The sequence below is a fragment of the Nomascus leucogenys genome, chromosome 12 (assembly GCF_006542625.1).
Source record: "Nomascus leucogenys isolate Asia chromosome 12, Asia_NLE_v1, whole genome shotgun sequence".
Classification (NCBI taxonomy): domain Eukaryota; kingdom Metazoa; phylum Chordata; class Mammalia; order Primates; family Hylobatidae; genus Nomascus; species Nomascus leucogenys.
Genome location: NC_044392.1, coordinates 88,661,070 through 88,673,919, shown reverse-complemented (window position 1 = coordinate 88,673,919; position 12,850 = coordinate 88,661,070). Strand labels below are relative to the sequence as shown.

Here is a 12,850-nt window from a genome sequence, read left to right as displayed (position 1 = left end):
CAGGGGGCCTTGGGTGAGACCCAGTGCTGTGCTGTCTTCAAGTCTGACCTGGCACAGCTTCAGAGGTGGTGGCTGCAGGGGTGTTTGTGTCACCCTACCACCCCAGCCCCAGATGGCTCAGCACACACAGAGAGAGACTCCATTTGTTTGGGAGAAAGTAAGGGAAGATAACAAAAGTCTCTGCCCAGTAACCCAGAGAATTATCTGGATCTTATCCAAGCCCAACAAGGTGGTACCTCTATGAGCCTGCAAGAACCACAGCATTCTTGGGTTTGGGGTGCCCCCTAATACAGATATGGCTTAGATCACAACACCTAAGTCCTTTTGAATACCTGGAAAGCCTTCCCAAGAAGGATAGGTGCAAACAAGCATAGACTGTGAAGAGTACAACAAATACCCAACTCGTCAATGCTCAGACAAAGCTGAACATCCACAAGCATCAAGACCATCCAGGAAAATATGACCTCACCAAACAAACTAAAGTCACCAGGGACCAATGCTGGAGAAACAGAGATATGTGACCTTTCAGACAGAAAATTCAAAATAGCTGTTTTGAGGAAATTCAAATTAACACAAAAAAGGGCCGGGCGCGGTGGCTCACGCTTGTAATCCCAGCACTTTGGGAGGCTGAGGTGGGCGGATCACAAGGTCAGGAGATCGAGACCATGGTGAAACCCCGTCTCTACTAAAAATACAAAAAAAATTAGCCGGGCATGGTGGCAGGCGCCTGTAGTCCCAGCTACTCGGAGAGGCTGAGGCAGGAGAATGGCGTGAACCTGGGAGGCGGAGCTTGCAGTGAGCCGAGACTGCGCCACTGCACTCCAGCCTGGGCAACAGAGCGAGACTCCATCTCAAAAAAAAAAAAAAAGAAAAAAAAAAAAGAAATTCAGAATTCTATTAGGTAAATTTAGCAAAGAGAATGAAATAATTAAAAAGAATCAAGCAGAAATTCTGGAGTTGAAAAATGCAATTGGTATACTAAAGAATGTGTCAGAGTCTCTTAATAGCAGAATTGATCAAGCAGAAGAAAGAATTAGTGAGTTTGAAGATATGTGATATGGTTTGTGTCTATGTCCCCACCCAAATCTCATCTTGTAGCTCCCATAATTCCCATGTGTTGTGGGAGGGACTTGGTGGGAGTTAATTGAATCAGGGGGTGGGTCTTTCCCATGCTGTTCTTGTGATAGTAAGTTTCATGAGATCTAATTGTTTTAAAAATGGGAGTTTCCCTGCACAAACTCTCTTCTCTTGTCTGCCACCATGTGAGACATGACTTTCACCTTCCACCATGATTGAGGCCTCCCCACCCATGTGGAACTGTAAGTCCATTACACCTCTTTCTTTTGCAAATTGCCCAGTCTCGGGTATGTCTTTGTCAGCGGCATGAAAACGGGCTAATACAATATGCTATTTGAACATACACAGTCAGAGAAGACAAAGAAAAAAGAATAAGAAAGAATGGAGCATGCCTACAAGATCTAGAAAATAGCATCAAAAGGGCAAACCTAAGAGTTATCAGGCTTAAAGAGGAAGTAAAGAAAGAGATAGGCTAGAAAGTTTATTCAAAGGGATAATAACACAGAACTTCCTAATCCTAGAGAAAGATATCAATATTCAAGTACAAGAAGGTTATAGAACAACAAGCAGATTTAACCCAAAGATTACCTCAAGGCATTTAAGAATCAAACTCCCAAACGTCAAGGATAAAGAAAGAATCCTAAAGGCAGCAAGAGAAAAGAAACAAATAACATAAAATGGAGTTCCAATGTGCTGGGCAACAGACTTTTTAGTGCAAACCTTACAGGTCAGGAGAGAGTGGCATGACATATTTCAAGTGCTGAAGAGAAAAAACTTTTACCCTAGAATAGTATATCTGGTGAAAATATTCTTCAAACATTAAGGAAAAATAAAGACTTTCCCAGACAAATAAAAGCTGAGGGATTTCATCAACAACAGACCTATCCTACAAGAAACGTTAAAGGGAGTACTTCAATCAGAAAGAAAAGGATGTTGTGCCAGGCGCGGTGGCTCACGCTTGTAATCCCAGCACTTTGGGAGGCTGAGGCGGGCGGATCACGAGGTCAGGAGATCGAGACCACAGTGAAACCCCGTCTCTACTAAAAATACAAAAAAATTAGCCGGGCGTGGTGGCGGGCGCCTGTAGTCCCAGCTACTTGGAGAGGCTGAGGCAGGAGAATGGCGTGAACCCTGGAAGGCGGAGCTTGCAGTGAGCCGAGATCAGGCCACCGCACTCCAGCCTGGGTGACAGAGCAAGACTCCGTCTCAAAAAAAAAAAAAAAAAAAAAAGAAAGAAAGAAAAGGATGTTAATGAATAATAAGACATCATCTGAAGGTACAAAACTCACTGAGAATAGTTAAGTACACAGAAAAACACAGACTACTATAACAGTTTAACTGTGGTGTGTAAACTACTCTTATGTTAAGTAGAAAGAATAAAAGATGAACCAATCAAAAATAATAACTAGGCCAGGCATGATGGCTCATGCCTGTAATCCCAGCACTTTGGGAGGCTGAGGCAGGTGGATCACCTGAGGTCAGGAGATCAAGACCAGCCTGACCAACATGGTGACACCCTGTCTCTACTAAAAATACAAAAATTAGCCAGGCGGGGTTGCTCATGCCTGTAGCCCCACGTACTCGAGAGGCTGAGACAGGAGAATTGCTTGAATCTGGGAGATGAAGGTTGCAGTGAGCCAAGATCACACCACTGCACTGCAGCCTGGGTAACAGAGTGAGATTCCATCTCAAATAAATAAATAAATAAATAATAATAACTACAACAACTTTTCAAGACACAGTACAATAAAATATAAATGGAAACAACAAAAGGCCTTGAAGTTGAAGTGTAGTGTTTTTATTAGTTTTACTTTTGCTTGTTTGTTTATATAAGCAGTGCTAAGTTGTTATCAGCTTAAAATAATGGGTTATAGGATAGTATTTGCAGACCTCATGGTAATCGGAGGTCAAAAAACATATAACAGATACACATAAAATAAGAAGCAAGAAATTAAATCATACCATCAGACAAAATTATCTTCACTAAAAGGAAAGAAGGAACAGAAGATGACAAAACAACCAAAAAACAAATTACAAAATAACAAGAGTAAGTGCTTATCAGTAATAACAGTGAATATAAATGGACTAAATTATTCAATAAAAAGACATAAAGTGACTAAATGAATAAAAAAACCAAGACCCAAGGAGCTGTTGCCTATAAGAAACACACTTCACCTATAAAGACACAAGTAGACTGAAAATAAAGGAATGGAAAAAGTTATTTGATGCCAATGGAAACCAAAAAAGAATACCTATACTTATATCAGACAAAATAGATTTCAAGACAAAAACTATAAGAAGAGGCAAAGAAGGTCATTCAATAATAACAAAGGGGTCAATTCAGCATGAGAATATATTATAACAATTGTCAACATATATGCACGCAACACTGGACCACTCAGATATATAAAGCCAATATTATTACGGCTAAAGAATGAAAATACATGATGATCTCACTCCAACTTGAACTCTCTCACTGATTACTTGATGACAACAAAATATCTGATATTCTGCAAAAAACAAGCAAAAAACAAAAACAAAACAAACAAAAAAAGAATGAAATAGATCTTAATACAATAAAAGTTAGAGACTTCAACACTCCACTTTCAGCATTGAACAGATCTCCCAGAGACAAAATCAACAAAGAAACATTGGACTTTCTCCACTATAGACCAAATGGACCTAATAAATATCTATACCCCAAAGAAAGGAAATCATATTTATTTCCATGTTTATTACAGCACTGTTCACAATAGCCAAGATTTGGAAGCAACCTAAGTGTCCATCAACAGATGAATGTATTAAGGAAAAAGTGGTACATATACACAATGAAGTTCTATTCAGTCATAAGAAAGAATAAGATTCTGTCATTTGCAACAACATGGATGGAACTGAAGGTTATTATGTTAAGCAAAATAAGCCAGGCACAGGAAGTCAAACTTTGCATGTTCTTGCTTATTTCTGGAAGCTAAAATTTAAAGCAATTGAACTCATGGAGATAGAGAGTAGAAGGATGGTTACCAGAGTTTGGAAAGGGTATTGGAGGGTTGAGGAGGAAGTGGGGATGGTTAACAGGCACAAAAAAAATAGAACAAATAAGACCTAGTATTTGCTAGCACAACAGGGTGACTATAGTAAAAAATAATTTAATTACACATTTTAAAATAACTGAGAGTATAATTGATTATTTGTAACACAAAGGATAAATGCTTGAGGTAATGAATACTTAATTTACCCTGAAGTGATTATTATGCATTGCATGCCTGTATCAAAATATCTCATGTAATCCATAAATGTATATACCTTCCATGTACCCACAAAAATTGAAAATAAATTTAAAAAGTTTTATGTTCCTCGTAGCACTTAGCACTATCTGATATTTTCTTGTTTATTTATTACATCTCTCCCTTCAAGAATGGGAGCAGAAGTTTCCCTGGACAACATGGTGAAACCCCATCTCTACTAAAAATACAAAAATTAGCTGAGTATGGTGGCACATGCCTGTAATCCCAGCTACCTGGGAGGCTGAGGCACGAGAATCGCTTGAACCCAGCAGGTGGAGGTTGCAGTGAGCTGAGATTGCACCACTGCACTCCAGCCTGGTGACAGAGCAAGACTCTGTCTCAAAAAAAAAAAAAAGAAAAAAGAAAAGAAAAGAAAAATTTGCTTTACACTGTGCCCAGCATAAAGTAGATGCTCACTAGCATAAAGTAGATGCTCACTAATTTACAGAACAAACGTTGTCTTATGCTGAAGCTAAATTAGAAGGCACCCACTCACGGGCACAATGTCTTCCTTCTACTTCACCTTGGACTTTTTTCTAGCCAACTGCTAACCATTCTTTCATTTTTTTCTTGCATTCATACATCCAGTCACTAGACACTTATCTGGTACCTCTACATTCCAGGCATAGTGCTATGCAGTAGTTAAAGAAGCACAGTTCCTTTACTTCGTGGTAAGGGAGGCATATGTGTAAGCAAAATTGAGTTAAGATTAGGTTCAGCTACAAGTAACAGAAAATCCAGATCGTAATGGCTTAAGAGGTGGGCATGGTGGCTCATGACTGTAATACCAACAATTTGGGAGGCAGAGGCAAGAGGATTGTTTGAGGCCAAAATAGCCTCTGCTATTTTGTTGCTTCACCATGCAAGGCCTCTGTTCCCTAGTTTGCCTCATGGCACATGGCCTTGCTTAGCTGCAGGGAATGGTAGGAAATGCAGTTTTTACTCTAGGTTGCTATGTACTTCGGTGAAAATTAGAGATCCTACTACTACAGAAGGGAGAACAGGTATTGGGGGACACCTAGCAGTCTATACTACATAGCCAAAAATAGGCTGTAACAAGTCTAATGAGCACAGAGGAGGCTGGAGGAGAGTTACCAACTGCCTGGTTCTGGGATCAAAGCGAGCTTCCTGGAGTTGTCACTTCAGCTGTTTTTTAAAGATAAATAGATTGAAACTATTCAAAAGCCTTGGTTAACAGGTTAAAAATTTCTGAAATAACCAGTGATACTTTCCCCATTTCAGCCATAAAGAGAAATCAAAGACAGCTGTGCCACCTGGGTTTGGAGTCTGAAAGGCCATTTGTATTTGAAATAGTTTGTGTTTTTGCTTTGGGTTTAGAAATATCATGAAAAGTGTAGCTGTATTAGGGTTCTCTGGAGAAACAGAAGACAGAGATTTTAAGGAATTGGCTTATGCAGTTGTAGGGGCTGGCAAGTCCAAAATCCTTGGGGTAAGCCAGCAGGCTGGAATTCAGGTTGGAGTTAAATCTGCACATCAGGCCAGGTGGACTGGAAACTCAGGCATGGTTTCTATGGTGTAATCTTGAAGTCAGATTCTTTCTTCTTTGGAAAACCTCAGTCTTTGCTCTTAATGCCTTCAGTTGAATACATGATGGCCACCCTACTATGGCAGGATGCTTTGCTTTATTCAAAGTCTACTGATTCAAATGTTAATTACATGTGAAAAATACTATCACAACAATATCTAGACTGGTGTTTGGCCAAACAAATGGGCACCATAGCCTAGTCAAGTTGACATATAAAATTAATCATCAAAGTACTCACTTAGTGGAACATTTTCAGAGGCAGAAATTCTTGCCCATTCTCTAAACTAGAATGAATTTGAGCAGAGTCAGAAAAGCAGTAGTTTTGCTGAATTATACCTAGCATTCCCCAGCCTTGTCATTGTGCCCACAGAAGTGTGGGGAAGGGCTGCAGCATATATTTTGCATTAACTAGATTCAGGGGATACCTCAAAAAGGCTCCTGGGCCACTGACCTCAAGCTTCATGCAGAACAGCAGGATCTAGCCACCTCTCAGTCAGGATGGCTATGGGGTGGAAGACTGTAGGGAAAGCCTCCTAAAAGCTCTAGAGAAGGGTCCTCTCCAAATCTGCATGGACATGGCAGGCCACAGCCCAGCACATGCACAATTAGTGAACCTTTCTCTGTCCTTTCATACAAATCTCCATTGTAGCAATGATACCACCCCACTGTGATTGTCTGTTTAACTGTTTCCCCACCAGATTTTAAACTCCCTGAAGTTTTGTCAATGAGTAAGTACCAAGTAAGAATAGATTGAAAGGAATTCGAGAGCTATCTTACAGCACCTCCAGATCTTCTTTGGAGAAGAGAGAACAAGTTTATTCTACATTGCCCCAGGGCAGAGGTCCAAGGCTAGTGGTCCCACTAGAATCTGACAAATAGACATGTTTTGTTCAGCATACATGGCATTTATAAAACTGGATTGGGCTGGAAATGGTGGCTCATGCCTGTAATCCTAGCACTTTAGGAGGCCAAGGCAGGAGGATCTGTTGAGCCCAGGAGTTCAAGAGCAGCTTGGGCAACAAAGTGAGACTCTGTCTCTATAAAAAAATTAAAAAAATAGCCAGGCATTGTGGTGGATGCCTGTGGTCCCAGCTACATGGGAGGCTGAGGCAGAATGACTTGAGCCCAGAGGTGGAGGCTGTAGTGAAACAGATTCATACTAGTATACTCCAGCTTGGGTGACAGAGTAAGACACTGACACACACAGACACACACACAGACACACACACACACACACACACAAACTGGCTTGTCGCCAATGTTTGAAAACTGGGAGGTTTTTTTTTAAAGTAAAATTTCTAGCTTCCTTTGAAAAATTTATACATATGAGCAATTTCTACATGGTGGGAGCTGAGTTGCAGCTCTCTCCTGAGAGTGGGTGCCCTGCAGTTCACCAGCATAGAGATTGATGGAGAACAGGCTGGGCGTGGTGGCTCATGCCTGTAATCCTAGCACTTTGGGAGGCTGAGGGGGGTGGATCACTTGAGGTCAGGAGTTCAAAAACAGCCTGGGCAACATGGTGAAACCCCGTCTATTAAAAATACAAAAAAATTAACTGGGGGTGGTGGCGGGCACCTCTAATCTCAGCTACTCGGGAGGCTGAGGCAGGAGAATCCCTTGAATCCGAGAGGCAAAGGTTGCAGTGAGCAGAGATCGCACCACTGCACTCCAGTCTAGGTGACAGAGCAAGACTCTGTCTCAAAAAAAAAAAAAGAGAGAGAGAGATTGATGGAGAACAGGTGTGTGTGTGTGTGTGTGTGTGTGCCCGCGCATGCACATGCACACACATGGTCAGGGGAGTTAAAGGGCAGGAAGAGATGGTCTTTAAAAATTCAGATTCTTTCTGAAGAAAGCACAACCTGGACCAGCCCTTTTACTGTGGAAGTACTTAGAAGAATAATTTTAGGCATGGAAATACTGTTATAAATTCAGGAAAGAATAGAGACCATCTCAAATCACCATGCTGCTGTAAACATGCCCCACCGCCCAGCCCCACTTCCTTCTACAATTCCAGTCTGTGTATTTTTGTGGGGAAGTGTACCTATTCCATTTATAATACCATGTCATATTTTCCAACTGACACCGGATAAGTTAATCAAAGATATACACTGCATCCTGAATGTCTGCTGAATTTAACCATCTATTTTTATGGTAACCAAAGAGACTTCCCAGGGGCATTGCTGCAGATAGCTAGGAGGTTGGCTCTAAAATTTTTTTAATGACTCAAAGTCCTTATTTCCAGTGCTATCAAATAAATAATACTTATATTTGCAGAGGCATTCAATGAACTCCGAGAGATAGAAGACTTGCCCAAGTAGTTATAGTTAGTTAGCCACTTATGAAGTAAAAGGTAGACCCCAGAGGATTTATTCTCTGACCGTCTCCCTGACAAAGGCATTTGGGGCACAGGGAGGCACTTGGGTCACAGGAATGGTGTCAACTGGGCTCCTGGGAAGATTTCCACCCATGGATTTCCTAGAGGCGAATCAGCACCACCAACTTCCCGTAACAGAGGTAACACCTTTCTCCAGCAAACAGAGAATGATCTGAGTGGTGAAAACTCAGCTCTTCTGTTAAGAGCATTTGCTGGTTAAAATAAAGGAGCTCATCCACAGTGGGAGTTTACATTCTGGGCTCCTAAGGGAAACTTTCAGACAGGTCCCTCTTATCCTCCAAATTAGTTTGTTCTTGGAAAAGAGCCCATGTCTTGAGTTGACCTCTTTCATTTAAGATGAGACTTGGCCATTTAAGATGTTCTCTTTAATGTTTGAGTTCTGTTGTTGTTGGTTTCCCTTTAAAAACAGGCATACTTATACAGATTCAGTATTACAAGAAATACAGAATGCCAAACATGAAGCTTCCTAGTAAGCCCCCCTTCTTTCTCTCTCTCTCTCACACACGCAAACACACACACACACACACACACACACACACACACACACAGCATGGAGAGCCACTTTTAAGCACATAGTGTATATTCTTACAGATTTGGGGATGTGTCCACTTGCCATTTACTAATAAATAAATAATAAATAAATAAGACTAGAATACACATATAGCTTTGCATTTATTATAACTTGAAAGGTATTTAATGTTGATCCATGTAGTTTTCCCTCAGTCTTTGTAATGGTTTAATAGACTTTTATTCCATTATTGAAGTCCCGTAGTTATTTAAATGCTGTACCTGGCTGTGCCCACCCAAAAGCCATACCCCATCTCCTTGACTCCTCGTCAGCAAAGCCTCAGATCTGTCTGGGTGTTCTTCCTCCCATAAGTTCTGGGAAGGCAATGCCCTGTCTCCACCCTCAACCAAAGGATAATATCAGGACTTGCATGATGATCTCATTTCATTTTCAATGATGGGTTGTAACTCATTATTGATCAATGATACTGAAGGAGAAATCTTCTGTGGGGAGAGAAACTTCTGAGAAAGAAAATCCTTGATAATAAAAAGAGATCAGTAGAAGAAGTTCCTTCTTCTTTGCTGAACATCACCTTTCCTGAGCCAGGAAGGAGACATGACTGACACACTGGAGACAGTGGAGCAGCAAGGCAAAAGCCTCGGGGTCCCTAAAGAGATCCTTGAGCTGCTGGATTACCTAGCCCTGGACCCAGCTGCCATCCAGACCTCTTGTTTGGTGGATAATAATCTCCCCACTGTTTAAACTTTTTTTGTTAAGCTGTTACTTGCAGCCAGAACTATCCTAACTGATACATTTGGGTCTTTTTTTGCCTATTGACTTCATAAATAATACAACAATGGCTACTTCCAAAGGAGAAGAAAGTACTTTCCGAGATGTGAATGAATGAACAAACAAACAAATATTTGGCAGGAGTATAATTCTTTCATTCATTTACTTATCATTTGCTGAGTGTATAGTGCATGACAGGCCACGGGCCAGCCAGACGAGGTGGCCAAACAAAGAAATAATAAGACATTGTCCCTAGCCTCAAGGATGTCACACCTAGCAGAAATGTCCATGTATAAAAATAATCCTGGTACACTGTAACAGTGTGAGAGAACCTAGTAATATGAGAGCATAGGGGGTAGTCAGAGAAAGCTTCGCAGAAGACAAAACATTCGAAGTGGGTCTGGAAGGATGAATAAGAGTTTACTATTTGGGGTTAACTCCAGAAGTGGAAAACACCACCATATTGGAAGCCTTGGGGTACTCTCAAAGTCAGCAAATTTATAGCCTCATGCAAGACCTGAGTCGTAACAGCCATTTTGCACCTTGTTTTTTATGGCTAATAAGAGAAAAAGCAAAAACAGGGACCTATAGAAGATGGGAGATGTGCCCCGGTGATGGGGACAGGCCTGTCCCTTCCATGGGAGGTATCTTTGGAAATCCCCCATCTCCACAGTAATAAGAGCTGCCAGCCAGCAGAGGGTGAATTAGCACTGGCACCATCAGATACAAGCTGGACACAGCTGAGTGCAGACAGGACACCACATCATCTGGGACAAGAGAGCAGACTGCTATGACAGGTTGGTCTCAGGCCAACAGGACCCAGCCTGGGCCTGACCCACTGGTGAGTCACCCAGGGCAGCCCCAGTTGACTCCTTGGATCCAGCAGCAAAGGCAAAACAACCAGAGAGAGGAAGCCTGGATGACTTGGTTACTGCCACCTGATGCTCTTGAGTTTGTGCCACAGGTCAGATTCCCGCAGGAGGCCAGCTCCTTAACAGCTTCCGGTTCCTCCTGGAGTAGTGTTCCTACTTACCACTAGCAGTGCACAGCTCTCTAAACCTAAAATCGTCCAGGATTTTAAAGCCTGCAGCAATGTGATAGGTAAACAAAAGGCCACAGAAGCAGCTCCATTCTGGCTCCTTAAACCTCACCTATTCCCCAGGTGCAAAAGAACCATTATAGCTACACTCGCAAACGAAGTGAATGTCAAAAAAGGTATAAACAGCAAGTGTCTTAACATTCTGTATGGGCAAGAATTATAAAGCAATTCATAGTCTCTATATGTGCCCCATTAATAATGATAACTGAATTAAAGAATTTGGATTATATTATTATGTCAATACACTGGGTCTAAACCATTTCAGGTGTTTGCATATGCTCCTAAGAACGTATTTAATACCTGTGGTTGCTCTCAGTGTCTGCCTAGAAGCTGTACATTCTCCTTCTGCTCTCATAAGTTTGAAGCCAGGTCCCTTGGCATGCTATGTAAACACAGCCATTTAAATAAATAGAACATGGCCCTGGTTCAGCACCAGCAACAGGAGCCACTGCTTTTTTGGGTGAGGAATGGTGAAGCCAAAAAAAGAAAAGGAAGAAATCCCCTGTAACATTAGACAGATTGTAAGGAATTTTTCTGAATTTTGGCCAAGAAGCTAAGATTAGCAGTCATATTGCACCCTTTTTATAATAAACTTCTGGCCTCGATCACAGAAATTCATTCATTTAACATACATCTATATATCGGATATGGTTTGGCTCTGTGTCCACACCCAAATCTCATGTCCAGTTGTAATCCCCAATGTTGGTGGAGGGACCTGGTGGGAGGCAACTGGGTCATGGGGGTGGATTTCTCCCTCGCTGTTCTTGTGAGTTATCCTGAGATCTGGTTGTTGAAAGTGTGTAGCAATTCTTCCTTTGCTCTCTCTCTCCTGCCACCATGTGAAGATGTGCTTGCTTCCCCTTTGCCCTTCTGCCATGACTGTAAGTTTCCTGAGGCCTCCCCAGCCATGCTTCCTGTACAGCCTGTGGAACTATGAGTCAACTAAACCTCTTTCTTCATAAGTTACCCAGTCTCAGGTAGTTCTGTACAGCAGTGTGAGAACAGACTAATATAATATCGATCTATATCTATATCCATATTTATATATCTGTATGTCTATATCTATGCTCATATACACACAGAAATGTCTTTTATATTTCTGTTACAGGTTAAGCACTGGGAGGCACAGATGAATGAGGACTTGCCATCTAGGAGTCAGAGAATCAGCACAAATCTTGTCATGTCATAGCTGAAGAGCTGCCACCTAGACCTGTTCCTGCTGCTTCGCTCTGGTTTTCCCACGGCCTGTATGGAAGGGAACCAGGGTTGGGCTACCACCATTTTGTGCTCCCAGATTGGAGGATGGGTGAGGCCTCTCCATCCCAGCTTCCCTGGATAACTTCATTTAAGCTTATGACACATATTCTCTGAAAGGCAAACCCATGAGGTGTATTCACAAAGAGGACATCAAATCCCACTTGGAGTCCTGTGTCATTAAACCATTACAGTCAGCCCTCCATATCTCTAGGTTCTGCATCCACGGATTCAACCACCCATGAATAAAAAATATCCAGAAAAAAAAGCTGATGGTAGTGTCTCTGCTGAACATGTTCAGACCTTTTTTGGTCATTTTTCCCTAAACAATACAGTATAACAACTATTTACATAGCATGTAGATTGTATTAGGTATATATAAGTAATCTAGAAGTGATTTAAAGTATAAAGGAGGATGTGCATAGGTTATATGCAAATAGTATGCCATTTTATATAAGTTATTTGAGCATCTCATCTATGGGTTTTGGTATCCATGGAGGTCCTGGAACCAATCCCCCACAGATACCAAGGGACAAGTGTATTTAGCATTTTCGTATACCCTGTTTCATCTGCGTAAGACCCTGACGATTCCAAGACATGCTATCATTTTACATACCACTAAGAAAAATCACCCACCCAGACTATGGCATGCCATCTGCAATAAGATGGATTCTGATTTCAGAACTGTTAAAGGATTTTTTGAAAAGTACTTTTTAGAATCAACAAAATCCAAAGGCTTTCCTCTCCAACTAGACTGTGAGTTTCTAGAGGGCAGGGAACATACTTATAATTTTCTGTACTTTGCTGTGCCTAGCACAGTGTCATACGCATAGAAAATACACTGTAAAACACCCAAATGAATGAAAGAAAAGTGAATAGTTAATATAAATCCTATGTT

At 41.4% G+C, this 12,850-nt stretch overlaps 1 non-coding gene across 1 annotated transcript; it reads left to right on the top strand.

Annotated features, from left to right (window-relative positions):
- The first annotated feature begins 3,513 nt into the window (after window positions 1–3,513).
- On the top strand, window positions 3,514–3,590 carry LOC115837762. The gene has a single exon (XR_004032814.1). It is a non-coding gene; the product is annotated as a small nucleolar RNA SNORD81 (small nucleolar RNA).
- The last annotated feature ends 9,260 nt before the right edge of the window (window positions 3,591–12,850 follow it).